The 19172-nt window shown below is 36.2% G+C and overlaps 3 non-coding genes across 3 annotated transcripts; all 3 read right to left on the reverse strand.

The window, feature by feature from the left end:
• Positions 1-2147: 2147 nt before the first annotated feature.
• trnat-cgu (transfer RNA threonine (anticodon CGU)) lies at positions 2148-2220 on the reverse strand. Its single transcript has one exon. It is a non-coding gene; the product is annotated as a tRNA-Thr (tRNA).
• A 231-nt stretch (positions 2221-2451) lies between these two features.
• trnat-agu (transfer RNA threonine (anticodon AGU)) lies at positions 2452-2525 on the reverse strand. The gene has a single exon. It is a non-coding gene; the product is annotated as a tRNA-Thr (tRNA).
• Positions 2526-2820: 295 nt separating this feature from the next.
• Positions 2821-2893, reverse strand: trnat-ugu (transfer RNA threonine (anticodon UGU)). Its single transcript has one exon. It is a non-coding gene; the product is annotated as a tRNA-Thr (tRNA).
• Between the last annotated feature and the right edge of the window lie 16279 nt (positions 2894-19172).

A 19172-nucleotide genomic window follows, 5' to 3' on the forward strand; every position in this document is an offset into this window, starting at 1 on the left:
TCCGGTAGTTGCAAAAAGCATAGTTAACTTATAGTTAACTTATAATCGATGAGCAATAAAGTATATTTTAATATCAATAAGCAAACAAAATAAGATTAATAAAGGCATGGCAAAGACATAATGGGTGGGTCATGGGTGTTTGTAATGCCATTATTAACACTTATATAAGCTTATAAACACACAATAATGTTAATAAGCATCTTGTAAGGTCTCACAAGGGCCTTATTACTTGTTAATTAATGGTTATTACAAGGACCTTAATATAAAGCGTTACCTGGAATTATGTAAAAACTGCAGAGGCATGTAACAACCAGGCCATCAAAACTGAACAAATCCTCCTTAAAAACACTACAATGCCTCCACATAAAAAAGTGATTTACGTTTTTTGATCATTTTGAAGCTTCAAGCTTTTCTTAAGATTGACAAAGAGGACCTCACAACCGGTCTGCACTGAAATCTAAGACAGACTATCGCCATAAACACAAGGTCAAAGCAAACCTCTGTGCAATCAGTGGCTAAATAGACCACTCAACTATTAGTAGTGTGTAGTTCAGTCACATCTAACACAGTATCTTCTAACTAATTGACTCTTCAGCTATTTTTATACTCTCGAGTATGTGACTCACTCCCCCTGCACTCGCACATATACACGTACACATTCATTTACAAAAATAAACTCACGTGTGCAAATGGCAGTAGTTCAAGATTTGTGCTTGTGCATAACTTTATTTATACTGCACATTTTATTCCAAGTGGAAGTGCAGGTTGTCGTCTTTTTTGTAATTTTAATTTTGCACTATTCAGAATATATTGTAGGATTGACAAATGTCAGTATTTAAGTGTATACAGTACATTCAGAAAGTATTCAGACCCCTTCACTTTTTTCACATTTTGTTATGTCGCAGCCTTATGCTAAAATCATTAAAATTATTTTTCCCTCTCATTAATCTACACTCACCATAATGACAAAGTGGAAACAAATTTTAGACACGATTTATAAAAAAAAAAGAAAAACTGATATATCACACTATAAAAAGTGTAACATTTACAAATGCCATAATATAAAAATTAAAAATGTGCATATGCTAATTTATAAAAAAAAGTCTAAATGTACATATGTCAGTATATAAAAACAGAAATATTCACAAATGTCACAATATAACAATTGAAAATTCATTGATGTGATTATGAAAATGTTAGATGCACATTTTTCTGTATATTAACTGTATCATGTACAAATGTCAGTGTATAAAAAAATAAAGACAGTTGTATTCAATGTACGTGTCACTTTGACACGTACATTTCCCAAATGGGTGATTAATGACAGAAAACAACAACAAAGTCTAATGTCACCGTGACCCACTGGATCAGCTTCAGCGCTCTTTGGAGTCTAAACTCTCCTGCCGGGATGAAAACCATTCGTCCAAAAGAGAATAATGTTGATGGTGGCGGAGGGCGTGTTGGTCTCAAATCTCCTGTAAATGGTGATTTGGGTGAGAAGTGTATAATAAGCAACAATCAAGCCATTCAGTGACCTCTCCTGACCTGTATGAAGCACCTGGTCAAGTTTGTCCAGCTTCTCTTTTACCTTTAATTCTTCACTCTTCTCTTACTGTGGGGCGGCTGTGGCTCAGTTGGTAGAGCGATCGCCCCCTGATCGGAAGGTTGGTGGTTTGATCCCTAAGCACGACAGCTGTAAGAGTAATTTCTATCTCAGCCACTTTGAGATGCCAGACTCCCTCCCCCTTTCCTGCCACTTTCTTCATTTTGGCCGCTCGCGTGTTAATTGACCTTTCTTTGCAAAGAAATAAACCTTGTCGCAGAAGAAATAGAGACTGGCAGAAGTCTCTATTTGGTAAATGGAATGGATGGTAAATGGACCTGCACTTATATAGCGCTTTTCTAGTCGCTTTCCACATTCATACTGGTGGCAGAGGCTACCCTAGACGGTCCCACCTGCCACCATTGGGAATTCATTCACACACAACACAATTTGGAGCAATTTGGGGGTTCAGTATCTTGCTTCGATACTTCTAGGCTGCGACGGTCAGGGATCGAACCACCAACCCTTCGGTTGGGGGCCACTTGTATTTGAGCATAGTGTTTCCAAGATCCCTTTCTGTTATAAGGGACTGCTTCTTTATCTGAGGCACTGCTGGGAGTTGAACCCAGGATCTCCTGTTTACGAGACAGGCGCTTTGACCACTAAGCTACAGCGCCTCTTTTCATTGCTCTTACCACCTCCTCTACAGCAACACCTTACTGTTGGAGCTCCTGTTTACAAGACAGGTGCTTTGACCAACTAAGCTACAGAGTGGCCAACAGTTACAGTCCCCTGATACAAGAAGATGTTTTTCTAACTTCTTCTCTCCGGCACCTTTGTCTTTATGTGCCTTTTGTTAACTTTTTTTGCAGTGATATAAATGTATGCATTCACGCAGTTAAGCAATAAGGCACTGCTGGGATTTGAACCCAGGATCTCCTGTTTACTAGACAGGCACTTTGACCAACTAAGCCACAGCGCCTCCTCATCCTGTTCTATCCTTGTTCTCTAGCAAAACATCAGAGTCAACATATTACTATGATTCCTCCCTAAAATAACACCAACTCTTACTTACTTGCTGTGGTTAATAGTTTTGGCAGGGATAACCCACCACCTAAGCAATATCTTTGACGTCAAATGGTTAAAGTTAAAACTTGTTTTTGAGCTCTCCTCTTGTCATGGGATCACAAAGGACACATGTTAACTGGGCCTAAACCACAAATTAAGTCAAGGATTTCCAGATCCTTTTCTGCTCTAAGAGACTACTTCTTTATCTGAGGCACTGCTGGGAGTTGAACCCAGGATCTCCTGTTTACAAGACAGGCGCTTTGACCACTAAGCTACAGCGCCTCTATTTCATTCTTCACCAGCAGCAGAGAAAATTTCCACTACACAGCCTACATGTCGAAGTATTCTTGGGTAGGATACTGAACCCCAAATGGCTCCCGATGCTGCGTTCATCAGTGTATGAATTAATTCACCACCAGTGTGCCCTGGTAGCCTCGGCCAGCAGCATGAATGTGTGTGTGAGCGGTTGAATGAGCGCAGTCTGTAGTGTAAAGCGCTTTGAATAAAAGCTCTATATAAGTGCAGTCCATTTACCATCTTACTATGAGTTGGCGCTCAGTTTTTCTCAGTCAAAGTGCACAACAGACGTTTGCATGCACTTTGTACAGCCTTACTGAACTGGTTTGTATTTGTTTAATTGATCATTCAACAGTAGCTTTGTCACTGTTATGTGAGTGTTTTGATGGAATACTTTATTATCAACATGCTTCTGTGACACAGTGTGTGAGAAAGAGAGGTGGTTGCTTCGTGTGTGATCTCCGTGACCCCACTGGCTGCAGGTGCTTCACCCTTATCCACGCATTTCCATGACAACTGGTTCCTTCAAGGCAGCCAAACTCTCATGGTGCTGACAAAAGACGGACCAGTGAAACCAGTGAAACCTGCAGCAGGCTCACAGCTGAGGTTGAAAGAGCAAATACTTCTCACATTGAATGATTCAGCTTATTTGCTTGGTAACAAACGCTTATTCGCACTCTGGAAACCCCACAATGGGAAACCACACACACACACACACACACACACACACACACACACACACACACACACACTCACGTAAAAGACACTCAACATGGTTATGGGTGATATAAAAGGTCTGTTAGTGAGAAAAATCTATTTAGTGAACATTTTTTGGGAAAGGATAAGAGTTACCAGAGGTTTCAGGGAGTGCTGCTTTATTGTTCAACCTCAGGTTCCAAAAAGATTGGGACATTGTGTAAAATGTAGATTTATTAATGTAGATCTATTAAACATAAAAAGAAAAGACCTTCTGATATCACAAGAAAGACAAAAATAATGTAAATTTAGTTTAAATTAGTTTCCTTAATAAAGCTTAAGGACGTTAGTATTTGGATAACCAACTTCATGTATAATTGGCTTCCCAATCCCTAAATAATACACACTGAAAACAGTAAAACAGTAAAATACATCATTAAAATGCAGCTCAAACAGGACAAAGATCACTCAAAGAGCCACAGTATTCTTACATCAAGTCCCAATATGTGGCTTGAGTAAGTCATCTGAAGTTTCCTTTGTATGTTAAAAGGCATGAGTTTAAACCATGAGGAAAAAAATGATCAAATTAAAGGGTCGTCCATGAGGTCGTCTAAAAAAAAAAAGTTAAAAAAAAAAATTCAGCCTAGATATCTTGTCTGAACTGTAATAAATTGGGTGTAGGTTGCAAAGGATTTGCAAATAATCCTATTCTGTTTTTCACAGCATCCCATTTTTTTTGGAATCAGGGTTATATCATTGGCAGAAAAGGCTTCAGCTTAGCTTCAAAAAGTCTAGTTATAATCTAAATATTTACCAAATTGAGATTAAGGCATCATTAAATTACACTATTCAAACTGGATATTATACAGAGATTAATCATTACTAAGTATTCAGGCATACATCTGGTCTCTCTGCCATAGGGTGCTGCAGGAATGAGTCCTAAAACCCAGAAGTGAGTAAACTCATATAGCCAAAATAAGCTCTGTGGTTAACAAAACTTTAAGAGTTTTTCACGTTTTGTGCTACGACATAAAAACTCAGCTATTTGATCTGGGTAACAAAGGTGCCTGAACCAGCCATTGTCAGACTAATCAATCTGGAACTTCTCAGTTCATTTTTGATTTCCAAGGAATGTTAACCATCAGTTTCCACTAAATAGACCTTGAACCAATCAGAACTAAATATTGTGACCCCCAACCAATGGGAGCAACAGAGCATGTGACTTAGCACTGAATGTCATGATGTAACTTGAGACGGTGTGACAAACAGCCAGGTCATGAACGTTTGAACTTTCACATTTCTCACTAAAATGTGTTTCCGAAAACATTTCGAGAGAGAAATAAGCATCGCAGAAACAGAATCTTAATTCATGTCTGATCAGCACTGCATAATTTAACCCATAAGAACTTTATCCTTAAAGGATGTGTTCTATAAGTGGACCACATAGAACACAATTCTGATGTTTTTTAAAAAAAAATACTACCCCTAAATGTCAAAGATCTGTGATGTGACATAAATGTTACATTGAGCGTTTATGGTATTTATGTTTATGATAGTTCTTATTTTAAAATAGAAAAAAACTAGACACATTTTCTGCTTACAGAGACACAAATGTACCTTTTTCTTTTGCATCTCCACAACATATATCACATTTGTGACTTTAATTTGTTCAGGAAATATGGTCAGAACAACTTAAATGCAATACAGGACATTAACGGATTAGAATTGTTAAATGGATCGAAACATAGCCTAGTAAGAAAAAATACGCTTTTTAAAATTTTTCATATTTCTGTTTCCAGTCACAGCCACATTTTGGAAAAGTCACTTCTTGTCAAAGTCACATGACCACCACACCAGGGTGTTGAGTATTCATCGCTTAGGGATTTAATGAGTTAAGGTGAAGCATAAAGCTGAATATGGGAGATTATAGAAGATTTAAAGTGTTTGTTACAATATGGTCTCACAGAAATCCGTGAAATTGCCACGGATTTCGCTTAACTCAAAATCCGTGGAATAGCCACGGAATCACTCAAATTTCCGTGAAACTGACACGGATTTCGCTACAATGCAAGTTAATGACAGTCATATTTTTCTGGCGAGATCTTCACCACAAAGTGATTATGAACATTCACTGGGTGAATATTTAGAAAATAAAACATATATTTCTCGCTAGAAATGTGATCAAAATCCATTTTTATGCAGAAACAAAGTCAAAATATTAATTTTTTCACTAAAAATGAGAGAACTGTCCGCCATGTTTTTTGTTCTGACCGCCGGAACCTTGAAAGTCACGTGACTTGGAACAAACCAATAGCCACGGGATATGACTGTCTTTAACTTGCATTGTAGCGAAATCCGTGTCAGTTTCGCGGAAATTTGAGCGATTCCGTGGCTATTCCACGGATTTTGAGTTAAGCGAAATCCGTGGCTATTTCACGTATTTCTGTGAGACCAGGTTGGTTTGTTACACGGGTGTCACCATGGGTTCTTATGGGTTAACAATGATCTTGAGTTTCATGAGTTGCACTGGACGTTTATCAAACTACAGCAGCAGAAATCAGTCTGAATGGGAGAGTGACCAGAATCACCTGCCAGAGCAAATAAAACAGCAGATTAGTGTGGAAGCCAGGCTCCATCAGCCCCCTGGCGACTGAGAAATCAACCAGACAGCCCAACTGATTGAAGGCATACGTGGTTAGGGCTTTAACTCTCTTTCCAAAAGGTCACTTCCTCATTACATGGAGAGCGCAGAGGTGTATGGACGACAAACAGACAACAGATAACTGGTTCAGCAGCCGGAGACTACATGCACGTACACACAATACACTGCTTATGAAACCTCTGTAACCTTGCCATCATGTGTCTCTGTGGCGTTCTGGTATGAAGCTGATTAAAACAGCATTACATTTCAAAGTTTTAAACATTCCTTAGTGTTTTCAGGGAGCGCCCCTTGTTGCAGCTGGGTTTTGAAAACAATACACCCCTTATTAGGATTGCAGTGTCATCATTCAACATTTATTTAATTTGAGGTGTGACAGGATCAGTTCATCCCTCTGTGTTCTGCTGGCTTTCGAAGAATTAGGATAGAAAGAGTAGCTTCTTTATTAGGGTCTGTGTCCTATGATCTGCAGGTACATCTGAAAAAAATGTAATATTGTGAAAAAGTTCAGTATTTTTTGTCTCAATTATTTCAGAAAGTGAAAGTCGTTTATTATATAGATTCATTAAATATAGAGTGAAATATTTCAAGTCTTTATTTCTTGTGATATTGATGATTTTGGCTTAGAGATAACGAAAACCCAAACTCAGTGTCTCAGATAATTACAATGTATGAGTTTCACTTTCTGAAATGACTGACAAACAATATTATACTTTTTCATGATATTCTAATTTTTTGAGGTGTACCTGTGCGTAGTTTAAAGATTTTTATTTTGTTCAAAAAGTGAAAGTCCCATTAAAATAGATCAAAAAAGACAAACTTATGCACAAGCTGGTTTCATTTCTGCTTTCGGTGATTTACAGAAAAACCTCTGTGATATTATAAAAATGGCTGTGGCTGCTGTCTTAATTTAACACTAGGTAAATGCTTAATGTAAATAGTTATTTAAATGGGAATGGCCTTATTAAAAATGTTTTATCCAGGCTTGTGCTTTGGCTGTCTTTGACAATGACCTCATTATCTTGCAGCTTCCATCAGGGCAGAGAACTGCAGGTCCTTGGGGCCTCCAGGAATGTAATCATGTGACTGTTTTACTGTTTCAGCTCATCTCAAAGGTGGAGGCCATGTGCCTGCATGCATCGCGTGCAATCATTTGCATGTAGAAAGGGCTCCAAGGATTCATGACCTGAGTCATTCCTGGAAGAAACTGTAGAATTGCTGTTACAGCCGTTACTATACTGTGTATTGCATTAAAGTCTATGGAGACCCAGTCTGTCACACAAACAATACAGACTCCATTTATACTTCAATATACACACTCATAGTTTGTACGTTTTGATGACACACACTCTATTAGTGATAACATAATAAGCATTAAAAGATATGGAGGTCCAGTCAGCCTATTGTATTCATAATTCACCACCTGTATACTGTACAGTTATCATTAAAAACTCAAAATGCTCACTGCTGCACATGGATCAACTGTGAATATGCTCATTAAACTCACCGGTCCTGTTTATGAGTTATAAAATACATTAAAGTCTAGGGCTGCAACTAACGATTATTTTCATTATCGATTAATCTGTCGATTATTTAAACGCTTAATCGAGTAGTTGTTTGGTCAATAAAATGTTGAAAAATATCAATCAGTGTTTCCCAAACCACAAGAAAATCCAAAACTCCAAATCTCTTGTTTTGTCCACAAACCAAAGAGATCAGTTTATTGCCATAAAGGAACAAAGAAACCTGAAATATTCACATTAAAGAAGCTGAAATTGGGGAATTTGGACTTATTGTCTTTAAAAAAACGGCTCAAACCAATTATTCGATTATCAAAATAGTTGATAATTAATTTAAAAATCGATTATTGTTCGATTAATCGAATAATTGTTGCAGCTCTATTAAAGTCTATGGAGGCCCATTCAGTCTCATTGTATTTATAACACAGTTTCTGTATACAGATTTACACTTTGGTTTTCTTCACACTGTTTGAGTGTATAGAAGCTCATAATGATGATCATAATCCTACTTTTGACTGTTGACTTTTTTAATTTGCATTGGATCCTTTGAAGTATGTCATGTGATGCCTTGCTCATGTGTTAAACTGTACTTTAAAGAGGTTTTAGGGTGTTTTGTATATGGTTGTATATTGTTATTTTTCCCAGACATTGTGTGAGATTTTTGGTGTGAGGTTTCCTCAGCTGAACAAGGTCTGTCATGTGATGTCACCTGTTTACACTGATCATATATAACAACAACCCAAAGCAAACCATTTTGCCCTGAAGACTGCCTTAAAGGTTGAAATGCGAAGTCATGTTTTTAATTTTTCAATTAAATAACCATGAATTATTAAAGGCAGTTCAACCATTCATTTCTTGAATGCCCCAAATTTTTGTCCACTGTTTTTACTGATTAGATCCTCAAACTGAAGAGCACTACAGGTTACCTTTTTTCCCAGTAGCACTGCATGCACACTACTTATGTGACACTTCTGCACACTGATCAATTATGAATCAGCTTATTGTGATGGTCTGTACAGCAAATGAGTCATATACCCTGATGCAATAAAGGATAAGGCTTTAAAGCTCCATTCACTCCTACTGCAGCTGTAACACAGCCAATACATTAACTACGAGTTGTTACAAAATCACAAAATGGATCTCTCATTTTGATGTGTTATTCTTGTTTTGTTGCATGTGAAATTAAAACCACTAAGGTTTCCAAACTATTTAATACAATAAATATATCTGTAACTTTATCAGATTAATACAATGGGTCCTTTAAGTTATGAAGTTTAACAGGAAACTCTCTGTATTGACACTCACCGTCAAGGACAGGCGGTTATTGCACTGACTATTGCACAACTACTTGTGTTGTGTTAGTAAAGATCATAAGAGTCTGTTCTTACACCATAGCGGAAAAACAAAAAATCCCAGGGAACCACGATAAAGACTTCCTGTCTACATTAAAGTAAGCAAATAGACACGTGTAGTGAGTTTCCAAGAAAGTCCCGTCAGTGTTTGGCTCAGTGTGTCGGGTTGGGCGCACTGCAGTGTGAATTCCTTTTGACTTACATGTCTACATAATGGTTTTACGACAGTGTGGCAGCAACATGTCTTCAAAAGATTCTGTACTTGCTATGGAGTGAGCAAAATATGCTTTTTGTGGTTGTATGGTTAATTGCTTGAAAGCAAAGTTTTCAGGTTTTGAAAACTAATTCAGCAATGCTCAACTTATGTTCTTTGTTTAATTGTTGTTTGCAGAGTCCCCTTTATAAGGAAATACTAACCTGCAGTCTTCATTGCAACATGCAGGGAACTACATTCACACTGTTTTTCTTTGTTTCTTTACTGTGAGGCCTTTTATGACTGTAGAAGTTTCCCCTTTGGCTTTTTGGAGCATGAAATCAGACAGGAATGACTCTGGGTGCTGATAGGCTGCAAAACTTTTCCACCCTGACCGGATTGTTGCAGGAATGAGGAACAATGAGGAACAAATATCTGTCACGCACACACGCACACACACACACACACACCCTCTTCCAAGTTTGCTGCGCTATGTTATAGCTGCCATGCAGCTTTTAAAGAGCGCTGCAGGCAACACAGAAGTTTTGCTCAGTTTTGAGAACTGCAGATTAAAGCAGAAATAATGAAATACTGTTGTCTTTTGGGTCATTAATGGAGATTTTGTAATATGTTGCTAATTGCAGGAAGATTACAATTTTATTTATTTTGTTCTACAGGAAATGTTTAATTTAAACCAAAGTATATTTTCACTCATTGTGCATGTATTGTTTTAACACTTAAATATTTGTATGTTGAATTATATGTTTTCATGTTGACAAATTCCACAACTCGTCATGTTCAGTTGATCTAGTGCTGAGCAATTACAGTTATTTATAATTTAATGAGAGTTGATATCATCTTGGACCTTGGATATCGGAAGAGTTATCTTTGCCAGAAAAAGCTGCGTCATATTTATTATATCATATCATATTTTCTCAACCTTCCAGACTGTTCTGTTGTCTTTCCACACTACTGATGATTATTTATCAAAAATCCCATAGTGTAAATATCATTGCAAAAATATCATTGCAATATAAATATAGATTTATTTGGTCAAAAATAATCTGACATTTGATTTTCTTGATATAGTCCAGCCCTAATCTATATATATATATATATATATATATATATATATATATATATATATATATATATATATATATAGTATATGTATACATAGTTTTTAAACAAATCGTTAAAAAACTGCCAGCAATGGTTGATGAGCACTTAATGTCATATTAAAGTTAAAAAAAAAAGTTTTTTAAAAAACAGAGATATTTACTGTCTATTATAGTATTTTTAAATAAATTATTTGTAAAATAACTTACAGCCGTTTAGTGTTATTTGACGGTAAGTGTGACTTTTTACCAATTTTTTATTGATTTAATTTCTTTTACAGTGTAATTAACTAACTGAAAGCAAACCAGCTAAACCATGTATATATCTTCTCTACAATTAGTAATACATTTTTGGGGAAATTATTAAGAAATCCCAGAATAATGAAATAAATAAATCCTTACAAATGATTTTTGACAGTTCCATGTTTGTAACAAAGTGGATCTGAATATTTCCTGGAGTGAATGGAGAGTTTTGGGTCACATTGGCATTGCTGCACGTTGCCGGACTGGCCGATCTCCAGGCTCCCCAGCTGGACATTCCTCTCTCTTTATGGCCTTTCATGTCCCCCTGTCTCTGGCTAGAGACACCTGCAAGGTCATGTTACAGATCAGGGCCGAACAGTGACCCACTGAAAGGGAAAGCTAATTTAAAGTTCAGGACTGTTTCTCAATATAACCTACTATCTCATTATTATTATTAAAAGTATAATAGTGATCATCATGCACTGTAAAAAATGTTTGTTGAAATTACAGTAAAAAACTGTCAAATTGCATCAGAAATAGGTCGTAAAATTAAATATTGTAAATCACCGTAGTAGATACTTTTAATTACTGTAAATCAAAGAATAGTATAAAACTTTAAATTCTACCACCATAAACTGTAGAACACAGTTTTGCTGTAAAAATATAAAATTTTCATGTAAAGTTAATGGAGAAATACCACGATGAAACAATTATCCTAAAAGTAATGGGATTATTCTGTATAAATTACAGTTTTTGCTGATATTTACATTTACATACGCTCACTGTATTTTTTACGGTGATGTTCTGGCAACCACAGCTGCCGGTATTTTACCGTAAATTAAACAGATTTTTTTTTTACAGTGTGGGCTGAGGAATACCTGTTGAGTTTCTGTAAAAATGGCCATGGATATTTATGAAGGCTAAGTCCTTGAGTTGTAAAATTCTCACTATCTTCTATATTTGTTTAAACGTGCTGTAAGTTGCAACCTTTCCTCCGGTAAAGCCAGAGTCAGACTTTGACCACGCCCGTCTGAAGCCACACCAGGAACAAGGATGTGTAAAGGTAACATGACATCAGTAAATGCTAATCTCTGGTTCTCAAGGGTTCTTGTAACTGGTAACTCTACAATCTTTAGTCTTTGTCAAACATCCCTGTCCATTTCTCTTTTATTTTTCATAACCTAAAAACCGTAAAAGGTCAATGGAATTTCGAGTTCAAGGAAACACACTCAACTTTTCAGTGCAATCTTAAACCTTACTTTTCAAAAAGTAGGACATTTTAATCCAACAATTCAAAACACCAGCAAACCACAAGCATAAATAATAAAGTAAAAACATATTGTGTGTTTGATTACATGTTATCAGTGAGGGAGAGAGAGAGTATTGTTGTATCTGCAGGGACAGACATGTCACCTCTCCTACACAACACCAAGATACAGACTTTTCACTTTTTTAACTTGTTTTTGATGCTGTTTTGTGTCTCTTTGTAGTTGTTCTGTGTGCGTTTGTGGTCGTATTGTGTCTCTTTGTAGTTGTGTGTGTCTTTTGGGTGGTTTTGTATCTTTTTGTGTTTGTGGTTGTTTCATGTTGTGTGTTTGTGGTCATTTTTGTGTCTCTTTGTAGTTGTTCTGTGTGTATGTTTGGTCGTTTTGTGTCTCTTTGTAGTTGTTTTGTGTGTATTTGTGTCACTTTGAAATAGTTTTCGTCTCTTTGTCATGTTTTATTAAAGTTTATGGTTCTTTGGCAGTTTGTCGTTGCTCTGTGTGTCTTTGAGGTAATTTTGTGTCTGTTTGTATTTGCTTTTATGTCCTTTGTGGTCCTTTTATGCCTCTTTGTGGTTGTTTTGCCCTCTTTCATTGTCATTGTGAGTGTCCTTGTGGTCTCTTTGTAGCTGTTTTGCATCTCTTTGCAGTCTTTTTGTGTGTCTTTGTAGTCGTTTTATATTTCTTCCTGGTCAATATGTGTCTCCTCAAGTGACATTTTGCCTGTGTAGGCCACTCCTTGTGGGCCTGAGCCCAGTAGGCCCATTCAGTAATCCATGCATGTGCGTGAGACCAAAATCTGATAAAAGGATAATATCCACAGGGTCTGGGATGAGGTCAGCGCCTCCCTTTCCTCTCTGCAGGCCAAGCAACACATCATTCTTCTTTTTTTTTGTGAGCCAGATGATAAAAAAAAGTTTCAATAAACAAATCAGTCACGCAACACTAACACCATAATAAGCCGGGAGTCATGCATGCATTAAATCAATAAAAATGAAACCTCTTTTCTTGTTATAGTGCACTGTGTAGTAAACCTGTGTGGTATGATAACACTCTGTGATAATTTTCTGGGTGAGAAGTAATTGCAAGTTGCAGCCATGACTTTGTCCTTTTAGCTCTTCTCAATGCTGCCAACTTGTTTCCACACCATGCAGGTAAAAGGGTATCAGGGATCAAAGACACTGACTGAACCTTTACCCACATAAACCAATGGCATTAAAACAGTTGGATGCATGTTTTTCGTTTCATGACTCACTTCACAATTGTGACTTTGCATTTATCTAAATGTTAATCACTTAGCTGAGTTTCCTATCAGTTTCCTTGGTAACACTTTACAATGACCATCATTTATAAATGGTAAACAGATAGTTTATTAATGTTTAATCATAATTTATAAACAGTATATAGACCATTTAGAATGGTAAATAGATAATTTATTAATGTTCAACTATCTAAATCATTTAAAAAATGGCAAATATAAGATGGTATATTAATGTAAGTTTATAGTGACTTTACCATTAACAAACAATTCAATTATAATTAATAGTTTATTAATAGTTTTAGTTGCACTCATTATAACATTTTAACACCATATTAAGTATGTTAATGATTTTTGAAATGATTCATATACCTTTAAGAAATTGGTTGAAAACATTTAACGATTAAATATGTATAGCACTTTGTAAATGGTCAATCACTGGTTTACAAACCATCTATAAACATTACTTAGTTGGTTATTGTAAAGTGTTACCGTTTTCTTGATTATTGTTGTTTATTTCAGAGCACGCACACACATTTGTTGAGGTGCAGAAACAGTTTGCTGTCAATATTTAATGAATTAATCAGCGCCAGTTGTGGGAATTGGGTACAGCTGGAGCCATAACTCCTATTTTGCAAATTTGATTTTGTAAAGATTTAATTATTCACTAAATTAAGCATTTGAATTATTTGCTGTTGACCTCAAAAAACTTTAATACACAGACCAACAACAACCATGAAAGCTTAAAAAGGACTTCTACATTTAAATACAGTTTACAGAATTACAGCTGCAGTACATTATTATACTTGAAGCTGAAGACAGATTAGTCCTGATTTGATTTAATGACATAAATCTTTGCAGCCAATATGTTTAGAAGAAAAATAATATTGATTAAATGGTTTGAATACAACAGACACAGCTGCTGTTTAAAGTCCTAAATCATGATGAGTCATATACATATATGTATAGAACATACAGTATAAACAGCTTACTGCTTACTTCACCTCTTCATCAGATAAAATAAGATGTGATTCCACTACAAACAACCACATTTTACAGAACGGTGATAAATTAAAACACAATATGTGTCACCTTTTTAAAACTAATCTTGGAATCATACAAAACCAGTGAAACTTTGAAAACAACACATTTAAATTCAGGTGTTTTCAAGGATTATGAATCAAACAAGCATTTGACCGACCATCCAGACGCGTTTTTTTTTTTTTTTTTTTACATTTGGCATATTATAAAAGAGTGACACTCATAATTTTGTTGTATAGTAGTATAGTAGTATAATGACAATAAAGGCTATTTGATTATTTTGATATTTAGACACCAAACAGTAGAAGTCAAGGCAGGTATCAATTAGGGGTGTGCCATATCGTATCGTTCACGATAATATCGGTATATTTTTTTTATGGTTAAAAAAAAATGCATATCATGATATTGGCAACGTTCCTACTTCTTGATGTAGTGGTTAAAGTTGTTTTAATCACAAAAAGCTACTTACTCCCTGTTGCTAAACACATGCAACTTTCAAAATAAGAGCACAGTGTGTTGACAGAATCCACCACAGAACTTACAAGAAGACTGTCAAAATAAGATGCCTTAAATAAAACATACAAGAACCTTTATTCTTCTTTACAAAATGTCATTAAAATATGCCCCCGAAACCCCTAAATGGTTGTTTTTATTATTTGCTCATACTCTAGAGTCAAGAGTACATTTTTTTAATTTGGCAACTGTTGAGATTTGCACTTCACACTACATTTCAGATTTTTATTTATTTATACAGACTAAAAAAATGATATTTTCTGTATCTTTTTAAGTATTTGGTAATATCGTCAAGAATATCATTATCGCAAAAATAGCCTGAAATATCGTGATATTCTTTTAGGGCCATATCGCCCAGCCCTAGTATCAATCAGCTGACTGAATGCACATGACACAGGGTGATTTCCACAATTTACCTTTGACACTTTTGGTTGTAACTACAAAGCAACATGAGGGTTAAATCATGTCAACCTTATTGACTTTCTTGCCTTTAGGAATGCTCTTCAATACATTTTAAATACAACATACGCCTTAATTTAATTATTCTGTAAACATGCCCTTCAAACAGAATGCGCCGTCTTAACTGCAGCGGCATTAAGCAACACTAAACTTTGTGTGTTTTTGACCTTACAAAGATAAGAGATCAACAAATGCCATCCACTGAGCAAACCTTACATAATTCTTTGTCTCTTCTGTTTGCGAACTGGAAAAAAAGTTGGTGTAGGTTTTCAAAAAGTTCCTTGTCTTTTGTGTTTGACAACTCTGAGGAAACCCATTTATGTGCAATGATGCAGATGCATGCACGCGATCACAAACAGTTCAGTGGATCAACAGGTCTTCACATTTCCTCATTCACGAGCTTAATGGCTGTTTTTGTTTTGTCTCTAAAAATAAATCACAACTTGATAGCATTGTGCTTAGAGCAGCAGTGGAACAATGGAGTGAAATTCCCGCTTTGAGGCTCCAAATGAGTTGACAGAGTGAAAGGTGTGTCCTTAAATATTGCAGACAGAGACACATGCTGTTGAATGTTGTGAAGCTACTTCATTATGTGAAAATCTATTGCATAATACATAGTTTACATAGTACATAGTATTGTATAATAAGAGTTTGCAAACACGATGGGTCTGTTTCTTTAGAGAAAAATTAGCTGTTAACAATAAAAACCACTCAGCTCTTGTGACTCAGATTTTGTTAGACATTTGGTCACATACTTCATCACTAATACGCTGTCATCAGTAGACATTCTCATGACTAACATGGTTTCACACAAATTACCGGTACCTCAAAGTGAGACAAGTTGTTGTTGTGACGTAAGTTTCTATTACCAGTCAGAAACATTACCTCAGCCCCGCAGATCTATAATAATGGCTGGTTTTGGGTTTCGTGTTACTCTTTTTTAAAGTCTGAAGCACAAAACACCAACAACAAACAGGACAGAAAAGAAGTATGGCTCATAATAGCAAGTTCCTTGAAAGACACAAGGATTTGCCTAAAAAAAACAAACAATGTATTGCCTCATACAAAAGTAATCCCTCTCAATCATCACTCATGACACGCTAGAAGAGTGTGATGGTGTTTGTATCTGCAGTGACTCTTCCCTTCTTCATGTATTTCTTCTAACTGGATGACCAAGTGCCACATCATGAGCATCAAGAGGAAACTACGATCGTGGCAGACACAGTGCAAAAACAATGAAAATATAGCTTTAATTAATGCAGAGTGAACAAGGTTTGTTTCAAAATAAGAGTCAATCTGGGGTTCACTTTCAGTGTGTTTACTGCTGTTTTCAACTTGGTCTCACAGAAATCCGTGAAATAGCCACGGATTTCGCTTAACTCAAAATCCGTGGAATAGCCACGGAATCGCTCAAATTTCCGTGAAACTGACACGGATTTTGCTACAATGCAAGTTAAAGACAGTCATATCCCGTGGCCATCCCATTGATATTTTTTCCTATTGGTTTGTTCCAAGTCACGTGACTTTCAAGGTCCCAGCGGTCAGAACAAAAAACATGGCGGACAGTTCTCTCATTTTTAGTGAAAAATGAATATTTTGACTTAGTTTCTGCATAAAAATGGATTTTGATCACATTTCTAGCGAGAAATATATGTTTTATTTTCTAAATCTTCACTCAGTGAATGTACATAATCACTTTGTATGTTGGAATAGCCACGGGATATTAACGGGTCATTAACTTGCATTGTAGCGAAATCCGTGTCAGTTTCACGGAAATTTGAGCGATTCCGTGGCTATTCCACGGATTTTGAGTTAAGCGAAATCCGTGGCTATTTCACGGATTTCTGTGAGACCATGTTGGCTGTTTTTCAGTGCTGTGTGTCCATTTTCATTGAGACTGCTCCCTCCCCCCCAAAAATGACCCCATAGCCCCCTTTCCATTTCAAGCATTACGTGTTTAAAACAGAAACCACTTACAATTCGGTGTACAGCACGTTGATCTCCTGCCATCGTGTGCTAATGTTAGAAATGCTTCTGTGGTTTTGAGCTGTGAGTTGACACCTGTTTTCATCAGGGTGAGAGCACTTCAGGTGTCATTGAGTCAGGGAGGACATTTAAGGTTATTATATGTAGGCTAGTAAGTTTTAAACTACATACCCACTGTGCTATTTTAAAATGATAACAGCATACTGTAACTGTATCTGAGATCATTTTAAAACGTGGTTCCCCTTGCAGGTCAGGTAGACACTATTGTCACCATTACATACAGTCATGGAAAAAATGATTGATCTATTGTTCATGTTAATGCCTGGTACAACTTAATGATTTTGGTTATTATCAAGAAAACAATGGAAAAATGGCTAGATAGCAGATCTTAATTTAAACTCTAAACACTATTTTTGTTGGTATTATTATATTTGTCCAAACAAATGTACCTTTAGTTGTACCAGATGAACAAGAAATTGAAGAAAAAGGGTGGTCTAATATTTTTTCCATGACTGTATAGTTCACTAAATATATCTACATTTATTTTTCTTTGATTTGGAACAGTTTTATAGTTAGGTACGTCATCAATCTGGAGTTTTCTTTATGAACTTTGACAAACAAAGGACTACACAGTACACACTGACATAAAACCACATTACTCCTGGTGAAAGTTGACCGTCAGGAAGATAAGATAAGAGCTCCCTGCAGGTTTAAATAGCAGTTATAAATGACTCGAAAACTCAGATAAAAGCAATAACTTAAAAAACTTCCGCTGTTACTGAAAAGGAAACTATGTCTGTGGACCTAGCCCACATTTATTTGCAGATTAAGTATATCCTACTTCCCTTCTACAATAAGCACAGCTGCTCTGAGCAGAGAAACTCTGAAAACAATGACACAGTTTCAGATAAATAGGAAGGCGTGAGTGTTTGGTTTAAAGCCTGGTAACTTTGGATAAAGTGCTGCGGAAGTGCTTTAACTTCTACCAAGAATAGAGGCGATTCCCGTATGCGCGTAAAACACAGAGGTCTGTTAATTAATCACAAACCGATTATGCCACTGAATATGAATCAGAAGGATTCCGGTTCATTCATGTGTTTCTCTTCCTCATTCCTTCTTCTCCCTTTTACAGGAAGCACTTATCAACAAGTGTTCCTGTTAAAAGGTCAGTCTTGATTGGTTGCATTGCATTGTCTTGTTTATTTATACTGCAGTGCATACTAAATAACCACAGAGTTAAGGAGGCTCCTTAACTGTAATTAGAATCAAGGTGAGGCTGGCAGAAGACTCAAAACTACGCCCTGTTGTGATTATATTACAATAAGTTGGTGGAATTCTCGACACTACTATTGGGTTTAACAGGAAATACCACCTTTTTGCAACAAACCGGGAACGTGACCTTTAATTCACACGCAATGTTGTGTGTTAAGGAAATAAATGTGTTTAGAAAGGCGAGGTTTTTACTACAGCTTCACAGAAATCCTTATCTAAGTTCAGCAGGGTTTGTTATTCCCTTTGAATAACAAAGAATATTTGTCCAATGCTATAAAACTTCTGTGAGTATTTTATTAACTTTATAGATAAGTGGCTCTGGGGTCAACAGGTGAAGTAAAGCCTGTTTCTGTTCATATATTTTTAACTCCATGGTGTGTAAATAATATGAAAACAGCATAATTATTGCCTGTCATGTGCTGATAAGGAAGAGAACCAGTAATATGATTTTTAATATAACATGTTGATTCTGTAAAAAAAAGTAACCAATCACTGAAGCGGCCCACAGGGGATTTGTTTTAAGTCGACATGTATTAAATCAACATAGTGGTTTTGATTGAGTGATTTACTCTTGAAAGACTGCACGTGAATGCTTCATATTTGTCTATTGTGTTTACTCTTTCCAGCTGTATCACGTTTTCAAAGTCCTGTGTCCCATGTGCTTATTGTATTCTGAGTTATGAGATATTTAG

This window comes from Centropristis striata, chromosome 3 (genome assembly GCF_030273125.1).
Source record: "Centropristis striata isolate RG_2023a ecotype Rhode Island chromosome 3, C.striata_1.0, whole genome shotgun sequence".
NCBI lineage: Eukaryota > Metazoa > Chordata > Actinopteri > Perciformes > Serranidae > Centropristis > Centropristis striata.